Genomic DNA, 21,380 nt, shown 5'->3' with positions numbered 1-21,380 from the left:
AGACATGTATGCAAGGCATGCAAGGTGTGTCCAAACCAACTAAAACAAGAGGCATATTATGACAAAATAAGCACAAAAATCAGTTGAAGCATGGCCAACATACACTTAAACAAGATGCTCCCTCAAGAGGCAAAAATAGCCCTTTTCAAGGACAACAAGGAGAGCGGGTGGCCCTCTCCTTCTTAGGACCTCAAGGCACCGTCCTCACCTCTGAAATCCCTCAAGATTTCAGTGATGAGGAGGTCCAAGCACAATGGTCCCGGAGCTCAACCGAAATGGCACAAAACAAAGGCCAAACAAGCCTTAAGAGGGGTCAAACAACCCCAAAGCTTAAAACACCCTTAACAAACTATTTAGAGCACTCAAAAAAAAAAGAATTTTCTATGTTATATGCTAAGCTAAAAAATGGATGCAAGATAGGCTAAAAGGCTTTGCAAAAAAAGGGGTAAAAAGGGACAAAAGTCTTACCCTTGTAGCACAGCAGCAAATCAACAACTTTTGGACCAAAAAAGGGCTTCAAATCACCCTAAGAATCACCTCCAATGATCTCAGCCCAATAAAGGGAGTAGAGAACTAGGTGTTTGTATGCAAAAGTGCAAAGAAAATGCACTTTTGAGCACAAACAAGCCCTAAACCTTAGAGGGAGAGGCAGAAAATGTAGAGAGAGAGAGAGAGAGAGATTTTTTTGCTCCAAGTTGTATATCTCTTCCTCCTCCTTCTCTCCTATGTGAGAGAGCTTGATTGATTTGCTCCAAGTTGTATATCTCTTCCTCCTCCTTCTCTCCTATGTGAGAGGCCTTGATTGATATAGATATGTATCAATCTGTTGCTCCTCAGAACACCCACATCCAAGCATGGGCTGGGGTATGGCCTAGAATGACAGCTGCCAGCTGTTTACAGAAATATCTGTTGAAAACTACATTTGGCCGGCCGGCCATCAAAGTGGTTGACCGGCAGTCAAATTGGCCGGCCGGCCATCACATTTGGCCGATAGCAACAAAACACAGCCGGTGGCCTCAAGCCATGGCCGATGGAATGTGGAGATGTCCCAAATGCCATTCTCTGCCTTCCAAAGCAAAAACACAAGTGTTTGGTGCAAAACCAGACACAAAACGGTCGAGTCGAGAGATTCTGAGGCAAGGCGCGCAGCCGAGGCCTCTGGGAACTCAAGACGAACACAAACAAGGATGATCACCGAGTGTTCAAACAGTGACGTCCAAGTCTTGAGGACGGTCAAAAATGGGGTGTCTACACTTACCAAGACCAAGCATTGAAGAACTGGAAGCAGAAGAAGTATGTTGCGCTGAACTAGGCCCTTCATAGATGGATCCCATCATAGCATTCTTAAAAGACGACATCCTATCGGAAGAAAAGAAAGAGACCAACAAAATAAGAGCAAAGTCGCAGCGATTTTGGCTCTCCCCATCAATGGCCTTGTATAAGAAATCCTTCACAGGACCTTACCTAAAGTGTGTCCATCCCAACAAAGTTAAAGCGTTCTTGTTCGAGATACACGAAGGCGTATGCGGAAGCCACCAAGGAGGAAGATCATTAGTTTACAAAGCCATTTCGCAAGGATATTGGTGGCCATACATGCAAGCAGATTCAAAGAAGTATGTCAAGAAATGCGAGAAATGCCAGAAGTTCGCACACCAAATACATGAACCAGCCAGAGAGCTCCTACCTTTAACTAGTCCATGGCGCTTTGCAATGTGGGGCTTGGACACAGTCGGACCACTTCCAACAGCATCCGGCAACAGAAAGTTCTTTCTCGCAGCAACAGACTACTTCACAAAGTGGGTGGAGGCAGAAGCACTTGCATCAATAAAAGAGAAAGATGTAAAAAAGTCATCTGGAAAAATATCATCACTCGGTTAGGCATACCGAAAGCTCTGATATCTGACAACAGCACTTAGTTTGACGGCAAAATTTTCAGAGGCTTTTGTAAAGAATACAAGATAGAGTTCTATAATTCTACACCAGCATACCCCCAAGCTAATGGCTAGGCAGAAGCATCAAACAAAGTCGTCTGGGATGGATTGAAGAAAAGGTTAGAGAAAGCAAAAGGCAAGTGGGCAGAAGAACTTCCTCATGTTTTATGGGCTTACCGTACCACACCTCGGCGATCAATCGGAGAAACACCATTTTCCTTGGCTTATGGCATGGAAGCAGTAATTCCACTAGAAGTGGGCCTCCCCACAATTAGAAGTAAAAATTTTGATCCAAACTTAAATAGAGAGGCCATAGCATTAGAGCTCGACCTTGCAGAAGAAAGAAGAGAAAAAATACTAGTTCACATCGCTTCATACCAGCAAGAGTTGTCTAGAAAGTATAACAAGACAGTGCACCCAAGGCAATTCAAGATTGGAGATTAGGTACTACGCAAAGTAATGGGAAACACCATGGTACCCGGAGATGGCAAGTTGGGGCTCAATTGGGAAGGACCTTACAAAGTGGTCGGATTAGTAAGAAAAGGGGCATACCACTTGGAAGATGAGGACAGCAAAGCCATTCCCAAGCCATGGAACACTGCCAATCTCAAACTATTTTATTTTTAAGCTTTTTTTCTAAATATTTGTAATTTTCTTTTTTCTTTCTCAATAAAACAAGTAGCCTCTTTTCAACATAGTTGTTTCACTCTGTAAAAGATTTTGCTTTAGGGAGCTAGGGGCATTGAAAGCATAGTTGGCTGGAAAAACCAACACCCTTCCTAAGTCCAGGATAAGGATCCAGGCTGTAGGACGTTTGGTCGGAATAACCAAACACTTTACTCTAGGTTGGCAAGAAAAACCAACTTAGAGGTTGGCTAGAAAAACCAACACCCCTCCTAAGCCCAGGATAAGGATCCAGGCTGCAGGACGTTTGGTCGGAATAACCAAACACTTTACTCTAGGTTGGCAGGAAAAACCAACTTAGAGGTTGGCTGGAAAAAACAACACCCCTCCTAAGCCCAGGATAAGGATCCAGGCTGCAGTATGTTTGGTCGGAATAACCAAACACTTTACTCTAGGTTGGCAGGAATAACCAACTTAGAAGTTGGCTGGAAAAACCAACACTTATTGTTCTTCAGCCGAAATAAGGATCTAGGCCGAAGAGGTTGGCTAGAAAAACTAACACTTATTGTTCTTCAGCCGAGATAAGGATCTAGGCTGAAGAGGTTGGCTGGAAAAACCAACACTTATTGTTCTTTAGCCGAGATAAGGATCAAGGCTAAAGAGGTTGGCAGGTATTGCCAGTCAGATTGCAAAGCTAAAACTGAGATATTTACCTTGGCTGGAAAATGTCATACTACATTCAGAATACTTTTGAAAAGTAAAGGAAAACATAAGAATAAACCGAAATAACAGTTGAAAAACAAAAGAAGCTTTCATTGAAAATTCAAACCAAGTATATAGGAGGGGCCTCAGCCCAGTTACAACTCTTTGTCCAAAAGAAAAAAAGAAGAAAAGTACAGAATCAAGCAAAAAGATCATCTAAGTCAGCATCAAGCACAATCTGGTCTTCACCCAGGGGTAGCTCGGTTGTGGCAAGCACCCCTTGGTTAGGCTCGGTCGAAGGCACCGCATCAACAGGCAAAGGTGGGATGGAGACTTCTGGCGTGAGGGAGGTAAATTGGAGACCGGGCTGAGTGTTATCTTCTGGAACCTCATCCTCATCCTCCTCCTCCAGAATTTTTTGCTGAATGGTAACAGCATACTCCGCTAGTGAGCTCGGTATGAAATATGGAGGAGGATTAAAGACCTCGGTCTCAGGTCCATGACCGAGCTGAGCCACAGCCCCCCTCCACCCGCACTTAAAGAACAGATCCTTCGCAGCCTTGCACTGCTTGATGTACAAGGCTTCGCCCTCTTTGAAACCGAGGTTCTCCGCATCCTCCAGCTTCTTTTCAAGCTTGGTTATTACAGCATTCTTTTTCCCTTCAAGCTTGGCTAGCTCTCGCAAATATTTGTCTTTTATCACGGCCGCAACCTTTTGTTTGTCTGCCTCAGCCGAGCTAACAAGACCGGTCAGACGACCATTCTCGGTTCGTAGCTCGACTATCTGCTTCCTGGCCTCTTCTAGCTCGGCAGTTTTTTCAGTTACTTCGGCCATAGCCTGCCTTGTTGTTTTTCGAAGTTCCAACACTCGCTTGTGAGCGATATGGTTCTTCTGTATGGCCTACAAAAGGATGGAAAAAAAACTTTTTAAGTACGACCGAGCAGAAATTTACAAGAATTTGAAAGATAAGCAAGTGAGCTACTTACTAGCACCATGGATTTTGTGGACGAGGGCAGGGCCTTCAGCTCAGTTAGGTGGTCATGGTGCTCCATATCGGGTGGAAGGCAAACACTCTTGGCCAGATTGAATGCCATTAGGTGGTCTTTTTCAGCGACCACTGAATCAGTATCCTATATAGCACGGTTCTGAAAAGTGATTTTGGGAGCCCACTTGGAAGAGTTAGCTCGGTCAGAGCGCTTCGGTTGTGGGCTTCGTGGAGGGCTTCGTGGAGGAATGGTATCCTCTTCATCAACAAAGGCGTGGCTCGGTTGAGGAAGTCCGAGCACGCTTGTTTGGACGAGATGAAGAGGGTTGATGGGTCGATAAGGCCACCACGGTCTCTTGTGGTTGGCTTGCTGGTGGTACCTCAGCTTGGTTTGTTTCGGTCAAAAGGGCCCTCACAGCTCGTTTCTTGGCCATCTCTTGCTCAGCAGTTAGAGGGATTAATCTGATTTGGGGCAAGTTTGGGTCCGGTTCAGGAGAGGCTTTCAATAAGAAGTCAGTTACCTTGGTCTTCCGTTTGCCACTATATCGGTAGGTCGGCTGAAAGTCCAATAGCTCGGTCCAACTTCGGTTTGGATATCGCAGGGCGGCGCGAAGTATATTCAAGTTGGGGTAGCTGTAGTGGGACTTGAGGAAGTTCAAATCTGCATAAAAAAAAAGACAACAGTCAGTGCGGTTTAAGATAAGAAAATCGAAGTAAAGAAAGGCATAGTATGAAGCCGAGGTAACTCTACCGGCTGCACCCTTGTTCCAATTTATTCTGTCACCAGGGATCTGGGTCTGTTGGTCCTCAAAATTTCCAGATACCCAGAGGAAGTCATCATCATTTATGTCTTTATCCGGGGTATCCTTTATTATCTTTTCACGCCGACGTCTTATTTTTAAATAATAGACCCATCTATCTTCGGCGGAGCCTATAGAATATTGATGGAAGAGCTCAGCTAAACCGAGATTAAGGCCAGCCCGGCGGTTTGGCTCTGCAATACCATTTATTATACGGTAAGAATTGGTGGAAAGTTGGGTTGGGCAAAGGTTGGTCTGCCTAAGGAATTCACAGAGAAGAGGCTGTACAGGGAATCTTAGTCCGGTTTCTACTATGGACAGAAGGGTAAAGGGAACGATGCTGTGTTTTCCCCATGGTATGATGTCCAGGTCAGCTAAGATGAGATGGACATCATCAGGGATGTTATAATCCTTTCGGAATTCGGCCATGGCACCTGGTGAGTTAACTAAGAATCTATACTTTCCCAGTTGTGGTTTAAACAACAATATTAGCTCGGTCGAAGTACGATGCTGAGTAGCTCGGTTGAGCGCTCAAATGAGTGCCTGGGCAACTTAAGTCTGCAAAGTGAAAAACAAAGGTGTTAAGCACAGATCGCTGGACCGTGCTACAAAAAAAACAAGGGCAAGATAAATGAAGTCCTAACTCGGCTATATGAAATGCTATCAATTTTTAGCTCGGTCGGTGGTTAAAGCTATTGGGGAGCAATCTTAGCTTGGTCGGTGGTTAAAGCTATTGGGGAGCAATCTAAGCTCGGTCTAAACTAAGGGAGCTGGTTTAGCCCAAAGTTTTAGCCCAGACAGTGATTGAGGTTTTCTAGCATGGTATTGCGCAAACTCAGTGCGGTTCGATAGCTCGGTTAAAAGAAGCGGAGGGTCCCTAACTTGTGGAAACTACAAATGTGATGTGATGTTTCAGTTCAGTTATTGGGTATGGCTAGGATAGCACCTAATGCAAACAACTTCCTAGTACGGTTAGAGTATGATGTTGGATCAAAATCAGTGTTTCTCAGGTTATTCATGGAGTACCAGAGGTTCTACTACATGGTTTTTCCCAGAAATATTGTAGCAAAAGTGGAGTATGCTTTGAAAAAACATACAAATAAAACATGCTATGTGTTGCAAAACAAGTCCGCAAACAACAAAAAGGAAGAGGATTCGAACCACTTACCAGTTCAAGTTGAAGAGGCTGAAGATGAGAGCAACGGCAACAAGAACACGAGCTTATGCAGTATAGAAATGGGGTTGCAGAAGCTCAAGCAAGAAAGAGAAAGGATGAATAGTGCAAATGAAGGGTTTCAAAACAAAAGGTTTTGTTTTGTGAAAAGGAAGGAAAAAGGCGGGACTATTCAAAAATTACGGAGTACGAAGACGGCTGACAGCTGCATTGGGCCAATAACAGTTCACCACGTGTCCATCGGATGGGAATCGATTCAGTTACAGCGACTAAAGAGACGTTTTGACCGGACAGACAGAGCTTAGTATGAATTTAGCTCGGTTGGGAAGTTAAAAGCTTTTAGCTCGGTTGGAAGGCTAAAAGTTTATTTAGCCTGGTTGGAAGGCTCAAGGTTTTTAGCACGGCTGATAAATGAGTAATCCCTATCATGCTGCGTAGATGGAATTAAGGGGCAATTGAGAGGGTAATTTATAGGTAAATTGGGCCGAGCTAGGTAATGGGCCGTTATGGACCACAGTAAAAAGGGCTTAGAGATAGCCCGGTCCAGAGAGAGCTTCGGAGTTAAGCTCGGTCCATGAGAGCTTTACAGGTAGCTCGGCCACCACACGCAGAAATAGCTCAGTCGTGGCATATTGCAGTTAGCTCGGTCATACTATGTTGGGTCGAGGTGTGTTGAGCTTTCCTCAAAACCTTGCTACTGGTTAGCTTGGTCCAAGCTCATGGTGGATAGTACGGTTTCAGACAACCCAGTTAGAGTGTCAGCCGAGGTACACGCGCAGTGAAAGGAAGAACCGAGCTAGCCGGAGCTCAATCTAGTCTGCGGCTTTAGCATGGCCATGTTATCTCGGTCGTATGGGCATCCAACCGTGGTAGAACCATCTCACTTGGTTTAAGCAGTGAGGGGGGTGTTGAGGGATAAGCATTATCTTTCAAGAATGTGATTCCTAGGAGGACTCTACATGGAGGAGTAAGAGTCCTACTAGGATTGTGCCATACGGAACCTATAAAAGCTCATAACATCACCTATGGAGAGGTAACACAACTTTGCTTCCCAAATATACAGAGCTTTTTGTCTATTTGTCTATTCTGCTGACTTAGGCATCGGAGAGGTATCCGGCACACACCCGCCGGCTAGCTCACGTTTGTATTTTCAGGGAGTAAAGTGACGTCATATGGAGGAGTACAGACTTGATCAACAGGATTATACGAGAAGGTTTATTTCTTTCCCGTATATTGGGTATCCAAAACACTATGATTTACGTTTTTTTCAATATCAGGCATTTTTTGATCATATTAAATAAGAACATAATAATATTAAAAATATCCAACCAATCTTTTCAAATGCAAATATAGCCACCCATAAAATTAAGATACGAAGTAAATTATAGGACCAATTTACCCCATCCATAAAATTTTATTAAATTAAGATGCCCAACCAATCTTTACGGATATAAATAGAGCCACCCCATAAAATTAAGGGTCCAGCTTGTCTCGAGTTGAGATCAAGACTGGACCCGTCCAGTTCGGCCCATAGGGCCCTTTTTTGGGCCATTTTTGATAATCTGAACCGTTCAATATGTAGAACTCGTCGAGTACTACATGTCTGTAAAAAATCACATTGATCAGATATCAATAGTTATGTGATCAAATCAGTTTTGTATAAAAAAAATGGACGGTGAAAAAATTAATAGTTGATAAAAAACTGTTTTGTTCACATAGCTATCGATATCTGATCAACGTGATTTTTTATAGATATATTGTACTCAACGAATTCTACACATTGAATGGTTCGAATTATCAAAATGGGACCCATGGTGGGCTCTCACGGGTCCAACAGCACCGTCCAGTCCAATCTTGGACTGGTCCAAAGCCATGCAATGTAAATTATAAGACCAATTTACCCTCTCCATAAAATTTCATTAAATTAAGATGTCCAACAAATCTTTTCAGATATAAATAGAATCACCCCATAAAATTAAGATACAAAGTAAATTATAAGACCAATTTACCCTTTCATAAAATTTCATTAAATTAAGATGTCCATCCAATCTTTTCGATGCAAATAGAGCCACCCCATAAAATTAAGATAGGAAGTAATTTTATTAAATTAAGATGTCCTCCGTTCAGTTTTTTTTTTTTTTTTTTGCCTCTCGATGAGGAAGAAGAACAGAAAAGAGTGTTGAAGAAAAGATAGAAGAGAGTGAGGTGAAGAAGAAGAAGCAGACGAGTGTGATTAAGAAGAAGGCTGAAGAGAAGAGGCTGAAGAGAAGAAGACAAGGAGGAAGAGATAGCCGAGGTGAGCGGAAATCGAGGAGAGCAGCTGTCACGACCCAAACCCGTCCCTGTAGGTTTAGCACCGTAATCGGCCAGTAATTCGTCGATTACCAAAGGCCTCTGAAGAGATTAGCAAATAATAAGGGGTTGTGGAAGCAATAATACAAAATAAACAAGGTCCAATGAGCTCTGATAACGTACATGGGACAGAACATTTCAAAACTTATTTATATATACATAAACATGCCAGTCCAGATACACAATATTCACAAGGTATTTACAGAATGTACTTCCCAAGACTTGAGTTTACAGAGCATACACAAAGACTAGCATGATTACAAAAACAGCCATGGCTTTAGGCTTCGTTCGGAACCTCCTCGGGAGGCACAACAGTTGGCTGACAAAAACAAAACAGAAGGCCGTCAACTCTGGCCCTGGTCACATGCCGGCTCACCTACATACATAATATAAACTGTGAGCGAAGCCCAGTGAATAATAATAGAGTAAAGGGTTTCAATGAATGAGTTCGTACAGATTCAGAAATCATAATTCAGATTTGTATCAAATTCATCATTTGTCCAGATCATATACAGACAGAAATCATAAGTCATGATTAAGTTTACGTGATACATCCATTAGCATTAACAGAACAGAACAGAACGTATACACGTGAGGTTACGAATAACCAGTTCCATAAAGGAACCTCCGGATCTGGGTAACAGAACAGAACAGAAACTGAGCCCCCGTGACAGGGCCTCCAATACGGGTAATAGAGTGCAGACAGAAATAAGTTCCATAAAGGAACCTCCGATACTGGGTAACAGCTAACAGATATCACATGATGCTAAGGATGTCACGAATACATATCAGAAATTGAACAATCATTCATTGTACAGAACATATCGTTTCGGAAAACAGATCTTGTTTTATCACACATAAAGTAGATACAGTTTGAACATAACTTTACTAAATTATTACTCACAGTTGGCCTTGAAACAGACAGACGGAGCAGGTTGATCACACGACATGCGGCACGTGACCTACATAACACATAACAGATACACACTTGAAACACACGTTCTAATTGTACAAAACTTACGTCGTTGGCTCTTAGTGTGTTTCTAACCTTTAATCCTCAATAAAGGGCCTTAAACATGGCCTAGGAATGCCTAGGATAGAATGATGATACAAAAATGCCTTGAAAACCATTTCGTAAATTTTGCTGAAGATAAGGTCCACGCTCGAGCATGGATTACCTCGCTCGAGTGTACATGCAGATATGAAGCTCCGCTCGAGCGTGAACTTCCTCGCTCGAGCGGACTGTAAAATCGACAAAAGTACTGGATGCACGATTTTCACGCTCGACGGGCGCTCGACCCCCGCTCGAGCGTGAGACTCAGAGTCTCGCTCGAGCGTGGTTTCCCCCGCTCGAGCGGACTGCAAAACACACAAACTTCTGGGTATACGCATTTTACGCTCGAGCGTAACTATCAATGCTTAAGCAGAAGTGCACGTACTCAAGATTCACGCTCGAGCGTGAAAGTACCCGCTCGAGCGTAGGTCAAATTTCTGGAAAATTCAGATTGACCTCCAAGCATGAAACTCAACCATAAGCCTTCAAAACTCATTTTTCTGGGCCTATATTTGAGAAAACATATAATAACTCAGAAAACAACATGTATTAAAAATCATTTCAAGAAATCATGGCCCAAGAGCCACCCAATTTGTGCAAAATCAACATGAACTCTAAGAACATGCCATTAATACAACATGCAAGAATCTCATTGAATCCAAACCCTCCAAAACATGATCAAACTTGATAATTTGATGGACAACAAGACGAATGACCATAATGTGAGTGAAATTAACACATTCATGGAAGAAATCTTAGAATTCAAACTCAAAGCATGGAAATTTATGCATGCATGCTTGAATTAATCCTCAATTCAACATATTAAGCTAATTCAAGCCTTAAATCACTATCCTTACCATGAATCATGCAAGAACAACTCAAACTCTCAATTAAAAGGGTGAGTCTCCTACCTCAAGACCTCAATTTCAAGAATGGAAGCTCAAATGTGCAATCTACTCTTCAATTCTTCTAATTTCCAAGCAATTCTCTAGATGAAACCAAGCTTCTCCTCTCATACTCTCTCCTACGGTTTTGGTCTCTCAAAGATGAACAAAATGACATGAAATCAAGCTCTAGACAAAGTTTAACAAAGTGGTCCACTAAGTGGCATTTTGGTAAATAAGCAAACTAATGTAATTTAGCATTATATAATCTAATTTAATCATACCAAATCAAATTTCAACTAAATTGACCATAAAATCACATTAATTCTAATTAACACAAAACACTAATCAGTTTCGGATTCAGCCGCCGATAAGGCCTTCAATTTGCAGTTCAAAGTCGAAACATGAATAGATTATTTTATGGCAAACAGATAGAAACACAAAGATAATGCAATACATATGCAATTTAATCCCAGATTCCTTCTAAATTACTGTTAGGCATAAATACTCATGGTTTAGCATTAATCGGAGGTCGGGGTTAATACAGCTGCTTTTGTCGGTCGGCTGACGCAAAAGCGATGCCGCGTGTTCGATGCAATTTTCAACGAAAAAGAGAGGTGCAGGCGATTCATATATATATATATATATATATATATGTATATATATGTTTTGATTATCTATTTTTTGATGCCATTTATCATTATCATTTTCCTCATCCTCCTTCTCCAGATTTTGACCCATGATTTCCTTTTGATAATGTCACAGCGGGAGAAATATGATGTTATGTTTTATGGTATTATTTTCAAATTATGGTATTATTTGAAAACTAATCTGATGATTATGTATTTATAGTTTGATATCTTAGTCTCATATCATGTCTCTAATTAAAGCTTATTTATTACACATGTGCTAACCTATGTATTTAGAAATGAATTCAGGGAGCATGACTTGAGGGGGAGCTTTTCTTACTCCCAAATCAAATCAAAACATCATTGTGTGCCATCATAAAAAATGGAGAGATTGTTAGACTTATTTATTTTGATGATTTATTTAATTATGTTTTAATTTATTTGGAAGAAAAAAATAGAATCAAAATTTATTTTGATAATTTATTTGAAAGTGAAAAATATAATCAAAATTTATTTTGATGATTTATTTGAAAGAGAAAAATATAATCAACATTTATTTTGATGATTTTATATTTTAATAAAATGAAATTTTATTTTGTCCCATTATTTCTCACCTAAACCTTTATCCTAAATATTGTTAGAATGCATTTAATATTTGATTAAATCAGAAGTTCAAACAGCCCAAAAAATAGAGGTTCAAACAGCCCAGTACAGCAGCAGTTCAAAAGGTTCAAGTGGAAGATATTCAAATTTGTAATAATGGAGTAGAAGATATTAAAATTAGTCATGATGGAGTACAACAGCTATAAATTCAAATGACTACAACGGCTATAAACAATTATAAATTCAAATAAATACAACGGCTATAAACGGCTATAAGTTTCATTATATATATCAAAGCCTCTAATGTAAACAAGTTACAAAAACATGAAAATATTCTTTGATCTATAATCACTCACATCTATTCTCAGAAATTATACACTGAGCCTTATAGCTTTAAGCTCATCTTTCCTGTGTGAGGTTTACAGAAAAACCAGAGCTTCATTTTTATATCTACCTTTGAGAGATAATTCTTGTAGCTTTCTGTGAAAGCAAAAAATCTTCTTTTCAACCCTGTAAGAGTGTAGTACACTCAGTGTTCTTGACTTAGAAAGTCAGTGTAAAATTTGTGGAGGATTGCTCCATCTGTGAAAAGGTTGCTAGCACCCTATGAACCTAGAGTATAGTTGAAAATCTCAAGTGAAGCTTGAGGAGTGGACGTAGGCCGAGTTGAAGCCGAACCACTATAAATTTGTTTGCCTCTCTTTCCCTTATCTCTTTATTTTATTTTAAATTGTCATAGCTATATTTCACATTTTTACTGTGCTAAAATCATTAACTAACATAGTTGTTAAGACATTTGTGTTAATTATTTTTATTTCATTAATTATATTTATCTATTGTGCTAGTCATAATTTTTATTAGGGTATTATTAATTTTAATTATAAAAACCTAATTCAGCCCCTCTCTTAGGTTGTCTTTTGGGTAACATGTATTCTCTCTAACAAGAACCAAAGAAGAAGTTAGTAAAAGAATATGGGGAAAATGTAGACAAATAGAAAAATAATATGTGGATAGATAGGCGGGCAGATAAATAGAAACGTAGGGGTAATATGGTCTTTGTTCATTTAGTTTCAAAAGAATAGACTATGGAACTATTGACAAAATCTATTTTTACATACCTATTTATTTCAGTGCATATATTTAATAAAATTTATTTTAATAACAATTATATCTTAAAATAAAATAATTATAATGGACATTAAAACACAACTTTATTATTATATTCAAATCTTCTTTATACACATCTTTTAAAAATAAAAAATTACATTAAAAAAAAAATACTAAATTGATATTGTAGATATCATAACATTTAGACTTATTTTATTTGTTGTAAATTATTTTTATTAAAATATTTTTTGCATTTTGTGATATTTGACCATATAATATGTTAATAAAATAATTTTTAACAAATTATTTTATATTGGATCATGTAAAATCATTCATAAAATTATATTTAATAAGTCATTTACTACATTATGTTTTGATTTATTTAAAAATATTTTCTAACAAATATTCTCATCTCATAATGTTTTTGTCATGTTTAAACTTTTCTATGACATTTAAAATGTTCTGAACAAAAAAAAAAAAAGTACAATGATTGCAATCAAACAAATTAAATATATTTACATTAAAATAAATTTAATTTATAAAATCTATCTTAAAATCACTATGATTTATTTTATTAATTCTCATTTGAGATAATAGAAAAGGTGTTGATAAGTTTTTCTTTTTTGACAAGTATTTTTTATTTAAATATTGAAAGTACTTCTATACTTTGACTGCATAATTATTTGGTATATACATTCATATTTATTATTTAATAATATTTTTATTTAATTATTAATTATAAATTATAAATTTTTAAATAGAAATCCTACATTGTATGGAAATTAAAACTAATTTTATATGTATAATCATGATTGTTTTATATGACTAGTTATGTGATTAATTATAATTATATGTCCATGGTCATGTTGATATATATATATATATATATATACTAGCATATGCTCGTGCCTGAAGGCACGGTGTAATTCATAACCCATATCTAGATTAATCAGTGGTTGAAACTCTGTTGACCTCTACTACCCTCGCAAAGTTTCCAAATCCAAAAACTGACTCTCTAGTTTTCAGAAAATGTAAGGTTATTTCATGTAGTTTTCAAATACAGTGGAATGAAACAAATAAATAGAAATTCATAAGACATGGATTATTAGTTCAGCTATCAGTGTCATGTGCAAATTCAAACTTCTAGGAACACTCTGTTCTCTCAACAGCCATAAAAATTAAATCATAAATAGATTGTCAATGAAAAACTCAAAATCAGGAATGGGTAAGAACAACTTACTTAGTCATAAATACTAAACACGTATTTTCTAACAAAGCAAAAACAAAAAGAGTTGTTGTTCTCCCATACACCGCCAGTACGGCCATCTTCGTCCTCTACCTTTTCCTCACAGAATTTAATTTTGGGACCAAAACCCAATGAAAATATGGATTTACAAAATAGTTGTTTTCCCTATCATTTCCCCCAAAGTAGAAAAATCAATGCAGAAAATCACTTCACAATTTAAAAAAAAAATTTACAAAAAAACAATTTTACGAACACTAAACACTGTTGATAAAGAGAATAAACACTGATATATGCTTACAATGATGTACACTTATAATGAGAAAATAAAAATCTAACAACAAACAAATAAATCAGATCCAAACAATTACATCAAAACACATAAGATTGTAGTATACATTAATTTGAATCCAAAATAAACAAAACTGCGAATTTTCAATCTACAATGTGATAAATATTATTTAGCAATAGTTCTTTTCACCACTCATACAATACCATGTTCAACAATACCATGCTCCCAAACTTTACCATGTTCAGCAATTTATAGTCAAACCCATAAAAAACATGAAAATTAAGCATTTAGTTCAAAAGTTCCCATTTTTCGACCACAAAATAGAACTACAATACCTAGATTGGATGCTCTTATGAACTTTGCAATGCCAAGCTAACTTGCCAAGAGTTTGATAAAAACACAGATTTATAAGACATCAAAATTAAAGTGAAAGGAAAAGTGAACATAATGTTGAGAAGCATGAGCGTACCACTTGGAGATTGAAGCTTCAACGCTTCAAAAACCTTGGTCGCACATCTACCAAAGGAAACTGGCAGTAATATGATGGATTTTTTTGATCTACCAATGAGTAAGTGGGTTTCAATTAATATATCATAACAATGAGCGGGTTGTGGGATTATTTGGTGGGTTTTCTTTACTTCTGCAACTTATATGATGCTTTACATGCACATGGCTACCAAGAACAGTTACCTTGCAAACAATCACAATTTGTTATTGCTTTGCGAACAATCACAATTATCAACCTCTTTGCGAACAACATCGAGAACAAATCGATCAACTCAGCGCCCTCAATGTAGTGACCTTTGGCCCAATTAAAAAAAAAAAAAAACAAAAACAAAAATGCTCCAAAAGAAATGTTACACTGAATGGGATGCTGAATTTGGATGGGATAGCCTTTGTTTTTGCTAAATCTGGATGGGCTAAGTCCATAATGGTGAGTGTTTGTGAAAGGTGGGAAGTTATTCGATGTGGGAAGTTAGGTAGATACAATTATTGAAGTTAAGGCTGTTAGTAAAAAAATTCTGAGAGTATGGCTCTAAAGTAGTTGTTGGCTTTTAATTAAGTCACTATATGAAGATACAAAACAATAACAAATTGTATTAGGGGGAAAAGAAACCAAACCACACTAACTAAAAGGGGAAAAAAAAACTAACCAGTGGTAATGAGAAAAACACTGAATGGTGCAAAAAAAAAAACAACAACAACTCTAGCCAGTGTACAACAAAATTGGTCACCACAATCATCTTCCTCAAACCAATTCAAAAACTAATGTAGTTCTTGGTACTTGGATGGGTTTAATAAACAAATTGTGGGTTTATATTTTGTTTAAAAAATGTATTAGATTGATTCAAAAAAATGTATTAGATTGATTCAAAAAATTGTGAGTTTGGGAGAATGGAATTCTAATAATAACAATCTAAAATAACACAATGTAAATGGCCCATAAACAATCAACACAAAGAACTGGATTGTCAATACAAAGAACTGAAGAACTTACCTCTGTTGAACTGAAGAACGATGGGTTTGAATTGTAGCAACACAAAGAGAGAAGGGGAGAGACAGAAATTGAGTGAAACACAATATAAAAAAAAAAACACTGAAATTACCTGAACGATATTTAATCAAAAATAGAACTAGCCAAGTGATAATTATACTATTTACCCCAATCTATCAATCATCTAGAGTTTTATTTGTTTATTTTTTTAAATTCATGTTTCTCTCACAATCCCTGTTTCTATAACAATATAACAGTTTGAATCATGTGATATAGAAAAAACTCAAAAACTGTTTTTCAGTATATTTGAATAGAAAATAACACTGCGTTGATCAATATTATATGGGCTCTTCTAAATTTATGAAGTATATGTGTTGGACAGTTAACACTTGCATAAGGGTATGGGATATGTCCGAACTTGGAATAAATTAAGCTAGAAACGCCATATTAGAAGACTCATCACTCTTAGCAGGATTCGGAGTTAAACCAGACAAAACTCTGGAAAACAGTCAAAGCTTCTTTAAATAAAGTAATAAAACTCCCATCGGCCATGCAAAAGAGCATGTATAAATGGAAGTCAAATGAGTAACCCTTTCCTTTGCATACCTTGAGTACTTGAAGTCACTCACTGTTATTTTCTTTCTCAGGATGCCTATTAGAATTTCTATAGCCTAAACAATCAAGTAGGGTGACATGGGTACCCTTGTTTAAGGCCTTTGGCACTTGGGAAATACTCTTTCAGTTCATTATCATTGCCATTAATTAAAAAGCTGGGAGAAGTAATACATTCCTTGACCCAACTTAAAAACTTTTCAGGAAACCTCGTGCCATCAAGTGTCTGGAGCTTGGAATGCCAACTTACGGAATCATAGGCTTTTCTTAAGTCCACCTTCAAAGCACATTTCCTGCCATTAGCACTGCGATGATATTTGCTGAGAAAGCAGCACATTATCAGCAATCCTCTCCATCCTTCATAATGGGTAGTTTGACAATGTGACACAATTGAAGGAAGAACCATTTTAAGTCTATCAGCTATAACTTTAGCAGTGCACTTATAAATGATATTACAATAAGAGATAGGTCTATCACTTAGATTTGAAGGATTAGGCAGCTTGCCGATCCAATTAATCATTATAGATTGAACTTCTTTCAACAAGCACCAGAACTGAAGAAACAAGATATCCAAGCAATCATGTCATCACCTATAATGGACCAAGCTTTTTTAAAGAACATAGCATTATATCTATCAGCTATTGGAGCTTTTTCATCTTTCAATGAGAACATAGTGCTTCATCTCTGCAGGAGCAACATACCTGAGTAACTCACATTTCTGATATTCAGTAAGTTGCTTCTTGATATAGTTTTTTATGTCATCACCAGCCCCATGGTCAGCAGTAGTAGGCCCTAAAAGTATATCAAAAAATGAGACAATGTCTTTACTTCATTTGGATCAGTATGACTGAACCACCCTACTTTGTTATTCCCACATTTCTATGGCTAGCTCTTCTATGATTTATAGCTTTAAAGTAAAAAAACACTATTCTGGTCCCCTAAATTCAACTACTAAATTATAAAGTTTTGCTTAACATACTTTCCTTAGCCCTACAACTACTCAACTTGCTAAAATTGAGCATAGCATTCTTGTCTTTGTGAATAAGAGCTACATCATTTCCACTTCCTTTCAACTACTTTTGTGACCAGTCTTATTTCTCAACTCTTAATGATAATGATTTCTCAACTCTTAACAATAATGACCACTATATTTAAGACTTTTATTTTGGGTGAATAACTATATTTAAGTTTTGAACTGATTATATTTCTCTCATTTAGAAAGAGAATTGACTTGTAGAAATATTCAGAAGTTAAATCTTGTAAGCATCAATTTCGTTTTTTGCAGGTTCTGAAGTTTGATGATGGTTAAAATTGTGCCCTTTAAAAGTTGAAGCATTAGTTTAATAATGGATGTCTATGATCACTGATTCACTACCAGACTGATTCACTACCAGTATAGAAAACAGACTAATTTGCTTAGTAATTGTCATATACTCAAGGTTCTACTTTGTTTGTTTGTTTGTTTTTAATTTTTTTTTTTGCTGCAATATGAGTGTGTTTATATCACTTTGTGTCATTATATTAGTTGACACGATTATGCATTGTTGTGAATTAACCGCAATATCTTTTCTTGCTTAGTTGATACTGATCTTTTCTAGAAGACGTTAATAAGATATGTAGCTAACTGTATATATGGTTTTTTTTTTTTTTCCGTCTCCATTTGCTCTCAAGGCAATTTACAAAATCAGTTTCACGTGTATGTTTATGTATATATATGTGTGTATGTCTTGCGTGGGGAGGGGGGGGTTTGAACATCCCGTACTCGATGTTGTTCGCAAAGAGGCTGAAAACTAAAACCAAACACACTTTTAATCGTATTTTTGTGTATTTATTAATTTATAATTAGGCTCTTGCTCTCAACATCATCATACCAAAAGGTTAAGAAAGAAACTGCAATGCCTTTAATCAAAAAAAAAATTAACTGAAAAAAAAAATTACAATGATCATTCTATTTAATCAAAAACAGAACCAGCCAAGAGAAACCCCAACTCAATACTCTAGATTTCAAGAATATACTCTTTCTAGAGTCCATGAAAGCAAAGGAATGGTATAGAAGCAAAGAATTAATACTTACACATCCTCAAAGCTAGTAAATCAAGGAAAATTATTACATAATTATTAAATATAATTGTATAAGCAGTTCCAATAACCCAACTACATGAATTCAAATTAGTGGGTGGAAAAATTAGAGATCCATAACACAAAATCAGAAATCCACATTATAAAGGTTCAACATTATGACTTAATTTAAGTTTCCAAAACCATGTTGAGCAAGATTATAAATCAAAATTTCAAAAACAAAGATGTTCATGTTAAACTATCATAGGAGATAGGAAAGAACAGGGGAATAGAAAATTGGAAGTATGAAACAATTACCTCTGACAACTCAAATTAATTACAGGAAAATCAGATAGAAAATGAGTTCGCACACAATGTAGATTAAGATATATAAATAAATATGCAACTCATTGAACTGTGCATATCTTTTCGACCAAGTGTGTATGCTATTTTGACAATCGAGAAGCAGCAACTCAGGGCAGAACAGTGTTAGATCATTGTGGTAGGTCTCTCATAGGCAAACTATCAAACATGTTATGGCCATGGCAGTATAAGCCAACATATCAACACTTTTCTTCACCCTCATTGCCACTCTGCTTCTCATTTCTAATTAAGGATCGCAATGATTGAGGCCCTGTGTTAGGTAAAACAGATATGCATATGCATAGCAATCGCTAAAGTTGAACAAAAATAAAAAATAAAAATAATTGAAACAAATGAGACTCAGACATTGCCATGATCGAACCATACCTGTTTAGAAATTGAAGAGAGAATAAAGTTTGTGTAGAAATTGAAGAAGTAAATTGAAATCTTACCCCTTGCGAGTTATAAATTGAAATCCAAAAGGTTGTAAGGGAATCGAACCAGAACCACCCCGAAAGCACAACCAGCAATGTATCAATTTCGGCACAAGAGGAGGGGGGAGGCTGAAGTGAAGGAGGAGCAAGAAAGGAGGCGGCGATCTTTTTCAAGGATGAAGCGGTTGTCGTCGACGTCCCAGGCATCGTGAGAAGCACGGGTGATAAAGGATTGGATGAAACCAACGCCAAAGAAGCTGAGGAAGTAGATGAAGGAAGCGATGAGGGAGGCGATGGCGGTGAGTTTAGAGAACGGGAGGCGATGGCGGCGAGTTTGGAGAAAGGCACGACATGGAGAAGGGTGGAGGACCGGATCTTATTGCGCCAACGATGGAGGAGGTAGTTGGCCACAGAGAAGAAGAGCGTGAAAAAAATGCCGTTAGTTAGGTATAGAGGGAGAGGTAAGGCATCAGAGGCTTTTGGGATGAGGAGGATGAGAGAGAACGTGTAGAGAGGGAGTTGAAGAGAATGTGTGTGGTACTGAAAGCAGATGTGTTTGGGCAGACGTGGGAGAAAGATAGAGAGAGAGAGCAGAGAGGGTTTGAGTAGGAATCATATAAATCTGCACCGTTAATATATTTTTAGGATTGATCTCAACCATTCAAAAAAAATGTATCTCTGATACATTTTATATATTTTCAAAATCTGTTCTGCTTTATTATATATATATTATTCTAATATTCATTTGTGTTTATTCCTCATTGTCCTGAATCCAGATATGCAACTGCAATACATTGGATCTGTCATGAAAAACAAGTAGGAGAAAATAAATGGACCACCCCCGTCAATAATAAACAACTGGTTTTCCTCCCAAACTCTGGGCTGAAATGGAATCCACATAAGAAGACTGTGGACGCATCAGCATCACCTTTACACTTGTTGCCTAAATCACTGCCCACTTGTCACCTCATCACCTTATCCAATTGAGGGGAAAAAAACCACTTAGAATTTTTATTTAAATTTCACTTTTATCCTCATTTATCGTTTAATTTAAATTTTTATACTTCAACTAATATTTTAATATGATCTCTCATCCCTGTGCGATTTAAAACTTGAAATATAAGAGATGTAAAATAAAATTTAAATAGAATCTGAAGGGTAAAAGGGATAATTTATTATACAATTTTTTTTTTCTTTTGAACACTCCTAAGTTGTGCACACATAACCCGCACATGATCATTTCCCATCAAATTTTTTATGACAGTGACAAGATGCCTACATTGACACACCAATTAAGTATGAAAATCAAATTGTTACAATTAAAAATTTAAAGATTAAAATAAAATTTTATTAAAAATTTAAGACAAAAAAAAATGTAATTTATTCAAAAAAATACAAATTACAATCATAATTCCTATAAATTTTCTCATGTTAATTTAGTTTTTATATTTCTAATTGCATCAAAATATCTTTAAAATTTTCACATTGTGTTAATTAGATAAATTGACAACACCCTATAGATATTAAATACACAAATTAGTGCTGGGCTTTTCACCAGTTCATAATTGGGATTGGAAAGGAGTTGTTCGGTCCAATGGGCCTAATTTTGAATTCCGTTTCGATAATTCGAATAGTTTATATTTTAAGATTCGTCGAATACATCATCTTTATAAAAAATTAAGTTGATTGAATAACGACAACCATATGTTCGGATCAATTTTCTATTAAAAAAATAAATAGTGACAAAAAATGAATCTTAAAATATGAACAGTTCGAGCCATTGAAATGAGATTTAAAATTAAGCTCATTGAACCGAATAACACCTCTTCAACCCGATTATGGACGGGAGAAAACTCCATCTCTAAAAACTAGTAGGCAAATTAATACATTCATTTTTTTTCAAATGATTGAAGAATGACCTCTAATTTAAAATGATTAATTCTCTCCCAATTGAAACCACCCCTCACAAAATATTTATGGAAGTAAAAAAAAAAAAAAAAAAAAAAATCCAATTCCACTTGTAAAAATAGAAGGGGT

General features: G+C 36.9%; 1 long non-coding RNA gene across 1 annotated transcript; it reads right to left on the bottom strand.

The window, feature by feature from the left end:
- Positions 1 to 18,816: 18,816 nt before the first annotated feature.
- LOC145794748 (uncharacterized) lies at positions 18,817 to 19,627 on the bottom strand. The gene is made up of 2 exons (XR_014334688.1): positions 19,362 to 19,627; positions 18,817 to 19,220 (listed from the first exon to the last, which is right to left on the bottom strand). It is a non-coding gene; the product is annotated as an uncharacterized LOC145794748 (long non-coding RNA).
- Between the last annotated feature and the right edge of the window lie 1,753 nt (positions 19,628 to 21,380).

Source organism: Camellia sinensis, chromosome 7, assembly GCF_055761805.1.
Source record: "Camellia sinensis isolate YWXY chromosome 7, ASM5576180v1, whole genome shotgun sequence".
Classification (NCBI taxonomy): domain Eukaryota; kingdom Viridiplantae; phylum Streptophyta; class Magnoliopsida; order Ericales; family Theaceae; genus Camellia; species Camellia sinensis.
This window is presented reverse-complemented; position numbering and strand designations above follow the sequence as displayed.